Raw genomic sequence first — 5,469 nt, forward strand, 5'->3', positions numbered from 1 at the left:
GCGTAATTGCAGAAAGTATAAATTTCTCCTCATGTCACAAAATCCCAAAAATATTACCATGGATATGACCATGGACCTTGGTGTCCTCAGTGGTGGCTACAACTCTGACTTTGTTGTGTTTCTCTCTCTCAGTTATTGGTTGGTTATTCACCTATGTGTCCAAGCACATTTATGTTAAATCATTTTGGCAAGGTTTTTATTTATTTGTTAGGTTTTTATTTAAAGAAAAAGTAAATGAACAGTTTCAATGAAAAAAGTCACTAAAACAAAATCGCAAACATCACATCCACAGTTTGATAAAATGACATTTTTGTGCATCTCACATTTATGGCTGCTGACTACATCATGTAAATACATTTTTTAATCTTATTTTATCATTAATATGATGTATATAATTAATATAATTTCTTGTAACTCTAAGAACAAAAACCGCAAAATCACAAATTTTATGTTCTTTATTTGTACTCTTATTTATTATTCAAATTCACTTTGATGTATATTTCTGTCTCAGAACATGTTACATTGTAACATGTTAAACCCCCCCCCTTTTTTTTTTTTTACAATTCATACACAAATAAAAAATGACTCATACTCATTCATACTATAAAACACAAAACATACATACAAATCTAAAAAATAAAAACAATATAAAAGTAATTTTGAAATATAAGTTTATTAAAATGGATTGCTAAAAGATCAAAATCAGAATAATCCAATTCACTTCAATTTCTCATTGTACGTACATACATTGAAACATCTCATTATTTTAGATGCACAGTATGTAACTTCTGCTGTTATGGGGTCTCTCAATCAAGACAATAACAAAATATGACCTCATGAAGTAGCGTGGGATCATGGGAGTCGTTGTCTTCACCACCATTGCCTGTAAGCTTCTCCTGGTTTGGATTTCTTTAGTGTCAGTCGTTCAGAGACTTTTTACCTGGAGCTGAATTATCTACAGAAGTCTCCTCCTCGACCCGGTGATTATAATCATTAAAAGCACTGAAAGCAGTTTCACATTTAAAGTCAGTGTTCCACTGATGCTGCGTGGCGAACACAGGACATCAGGAGAAGGTTGGGAGCTAATCTAACTAATTGCTAATTTATGAACCAGACGTTCGCAAATTTTTTACCTGCAGCCGAATTATCTGCAGAGGTGTCCTCGCCTCCATTCCCAAGGGACCAGGGGATTAAAAACAGAAGAAACACTGATTAAAGCAGTTTTACTTTAAAAATCACTGATTCATTGGCCCTGTAAAGCAGACACAGGACATCTTGGAATAGCTGGAAACCTTTTTCGCAATCTTAATCAAAAAGCATTCAGGGGAACCACAACACTGATGCACGTGCATAGGCGACCAAATGATGCAGACTGTTACCATGATTAAAATCACTATTGGACTGATTTGAGAATTGCTGGAAACATTTGGGATAGTTTAAGTACATAAATCAAAAATATAACACAGGTATAGTCATTTTTAGACATTTTAATGTGGAAATGTTACATATTATAACTTTTATTTTTTATTTTTTTTAATTCAACACCTAGATTTGCTTTGAGCTTCCACAAAAGGATGTTAAATATACATGATAAAAATGATAACAACAATAATAATTCAGATAGCCTATTTAAATGTCTCTTTCAAGTTTCAAAGAAATTCTCACGCAATTCATTTACAGAATATCAATGTTTTTGTACTTGCAGCATTGTTGATGGGACAGAGAGAACACTGTTATTTTACTGCTTTATTTGATGGAAGAAATAAACAGTCCCACTCATATCAAGATCTTTTTAAAGACAGACCCGTGTGCAAAGAAAAACATTTACTGTGCAGTGCACAACACAAACACAAACCTAATTTACATGCTCAATTGACAAATTAGTTTCACATTGAAGAGAAACGATTAGAAGTGGAATTCAGAAAACTTGAGTCTACAAATGACTGTTCATAAAACTAGATATGCCTCGATGCAAGAGTTTTCTTACAGACTAAACAATGTACACACATACACAGGGTCAAGTGTGTGATTTCTCTGTGTAATATTCAAATAATTCACTCCTATGATTACATGTGCTGGCAGATAGAACCCAGATACAACTGCTTGTGTGTGTGTGTGTGTGTGTGCGCGCTGAGTCACATTGTCTGCCTCCCATTTCTTTGCTGTGGTGGAAGTATTTAGTTAACTGGGTCTTTAATGGGGTGGTCCCACAGACGTGGTGGTCTGTGGGATCACCACGTAACCGTAATCACCACGTAAGCTCTGTGATGTCAGGGTTTTCCTGCGTCATATGAAACTACATTTTTTCTCTTTGCAAGGAGCAAGATACACTTTCCATGTTGCAGTTCACACACTCATCTTTTTTTTTAATCAGACAGGCAACTTGGAATGAACACAAAAAAGACATTTGCCTGCCAAACTGCATGACAAATACGTGAAAGTTTTGGCTTCTTCCAATCTTTTTGTCTGTAAACTCACATGAGCTCATGTTAAATTCGGGCAGGGATTGCTATGATGTTATGGGTAACAGAAACAGTTTATTGGTATGGGCCCTGACCAATACAAGCTAGTCCAAAACACGCAGGCTTTTTCTGGGAAGTCAAGAAAATGGGACACACCTATGTTAGATTGCTGCCTTTTTTTCTTTTTTTTTTTGGGAGTGGTATTTTTAATATCCTTATCTACCTTCACTAGACTGCTGGTGCTTTGCTTATGGAGGAGATATGATAACATTAATTAATGTATTTCCCGCTGCAGACCTCCCATCTTGAGAGAGAGACACACACACACATATCTGATCCAGAAGATCTGCCTCAGCGTGAGAAAGTGTTGCTCACTGCACTGGACATGAACGTAAGACATAAGAATAGTAAAATTGTATGGTTGTGAAACAGAGGAGTGTCATTAACCCCCCTCCCCCCACGCACACACTCAATTTTCATAAACACTGATCTTCTGCAGTCACACAGACACTCATACATAAAAACATCCATACACATTTCCTTCTCTCTCTCTGTCTACCTTCCACTCCCTCACAAACACACACACATGCCCACACACACACACAAACACACACAGCGTTGCGTGCATTGGTCATGAGTGTCCTCATTGTGGGCTTTGTTGGGTGCCCCAACCCGTCTGTGCTATGTGAATGACTCAGCACATCAAAAGGCGAGAATACAGGCACATACATGACCTTCACGTGAATGTGCAAATTAACAAGCCCTGGAAATTTTCAATATGGAGACATTTCCCCTCCTGTTGTACAATGCACACCGGGACAGACAGACAGACTCTGCAGAGGAGATGAAACTGTCAGTATACTCCAGCTTTTAATGTCAGAGCAAATCTGTAGGGCGCTGGGCCAGGTGTTTCCGTGCCAGGGAAGAGGACTAACATCATAGCAAAGTATCCTGAGCACTTAATTAGTACTCTCACATGAGAGAAATATTGCTCTTGGATGATGATTTAATTGGGGAATGTAATGATTTAGTGGGTGCTGTGTTAGAGCAGGTCTTCAGACTGGGAGAGACTGTGGGTGGCTTCATCCATTCTTTGCACAGGTTTTGAGGTACCCAATTTTAAAGTTGTTTTTTTTTTGTCTGTATTTGATTTTTGTGTAGCATAAAAATACCATTTAAGAAGCATATAAAGAGTCATTGCACCCAAATTATATTATTTGCCAGGGTTCTTGTAACAACTGTGTAATCAACAGCAATTAGGACTCAAAAGCGCACGCACAGGCTTCACTGATCAAAGTCTTCAATTGCCACAGGGTCGGCACACAGGAAAGCAGTCAGTTGAACAGGCAAACAAATCTGACAGGGAACAGTGCAAGCCAAACAATGATATGCTTGACTCTATGGACTAAGATGAACTGGCACAGGGAAGGAGGAACACAGAGACTAACTGCACTATGAAGGGGCAGACAATAAGATACAGGTGAAACCAATCAGGGAGGGGCAGAAAATCAAACTGGCGGGAGAGACACGAGGGCAGGAAGTGAAGAGCGGGGCATTGCAGTTTTAAGAAGATACTGTCACGGAGACGTGATACCTCCCAACCCACAGTAGCGGTAAATGGAACAGCTCACAGCACCGAAAAAATATTTTTAAATGACTACTCAGTACTTTGAATGGCTGCCACTGGAAGTATCAAAAAAAATGTGCGGCTCTTTTAATTTGGTGATGGAATCTTTTAATCTGACACATTTAGTACATGTTGAGTTGAATAATCTTGATACACATGCATGTGTTTTTTGTTTTTTTGTTTTTTTTGTTTTGTTTTTTTAAAATGAAAGGTAATGGCCCATCTATTTGTTCGCTATTATATTATCATTCATAAGACTCAGACTGCTGACCTAATATCAGGCAAGTTAGATGTGATTTTGGCCACAATTGCTAACGATAAATTACATGAAAAATTGTTTGAATCAGAATACTGTATTGATCCCCAGGGGGAAATTAATTCGTTTTGTATCGTGTAGCCTATAATATACACAATTTAAAGTGAAATTTAAAGGGCTTGCTCACCCTTGCTTGTTGCTTGTTTCATTTGTCCAGGTTTTTGAGATATTTTTATATATTTTGAGAGATTTCTCCTACCTACTAAAATGCTAGAAAGGTAGTTTTTAGACTAGGTAATGGGAATATCTTAATTAAAATCAATTTTCTCACTTACCTCTGTTGGTATCCACACCAGGAGATACACTAGTTCTGGCTTTACTTGTTCAACTTCCCAAGTTTTGAGATATATGTCTCCACCACGATGAAATTTAATGTGTGGTGCTCACAAGATTGAAAAATTGGATTAAAAAAAATCCACACGTACATCTGTTTTTTTTTCTCTCTCCCCAGAACCAATATCCCCATCAAGTGAAGTTAATGAATTTGTTGAACCAGACGTTTAAATGCAAACATTAAAAGATGCATTTTATGCAATAAAAGTGTATTTTATTATTAGTTAATGTTTCCAAAATCTGCTCCTGGTTGCCTCATATTCAGTTCAGGAGCGCTAAAGGAAATTCTCTCGTGATTTTTATATTTCACTTTAATGAAGTGGGGGAACTCACAAGATAAACATCAATGACCACTGAAGTAACAGAGACAGAGGGAGTCATCTTTTTAATGCTGTGCTATCGTGAGTGTTATCTTCTCTGCTATTAGAAAGCTCCCTCCAGAGCCACAGAAAACATTACACAACTGGTGATGTTAGCCAGACAGCCAGGAGGACAAACACAAAGTCACATAATTCACATCAATTTGGTAGAGTCCTCTTTGAGTTACAGTCAAATAGATAGCCTACTAATACCTACATTTGATGATTTTTCAAATATATAAGCCAACCAAAGAAAACAAAACCTGCTGGTAATGCAACTCCACATTCTGCTGCTGTGCTATTTCAGGGGGGAGTTTCACAGATAAAGGGGAAGGGTGTCAAATATTTACACAAAAAACATTACGCATGAGG

This window comes from Trachinotus anak, unplaced genomic scaffold (assembly GCF_046630095.1).
Source record: "Trachinotus anak isolate AG129_WGS33_773 ecotype Australia unplaced genomic scaffold, CSIRO_AGI_Tana_v1 ptg000010l, whole genome shotgun sequence".
Lineage (NCBI taxonomy): Eukaryota > Metazoa > Chordata > Actinopteri > Carangiformes > Carangidae > Trachinotus > Trachinotus anak.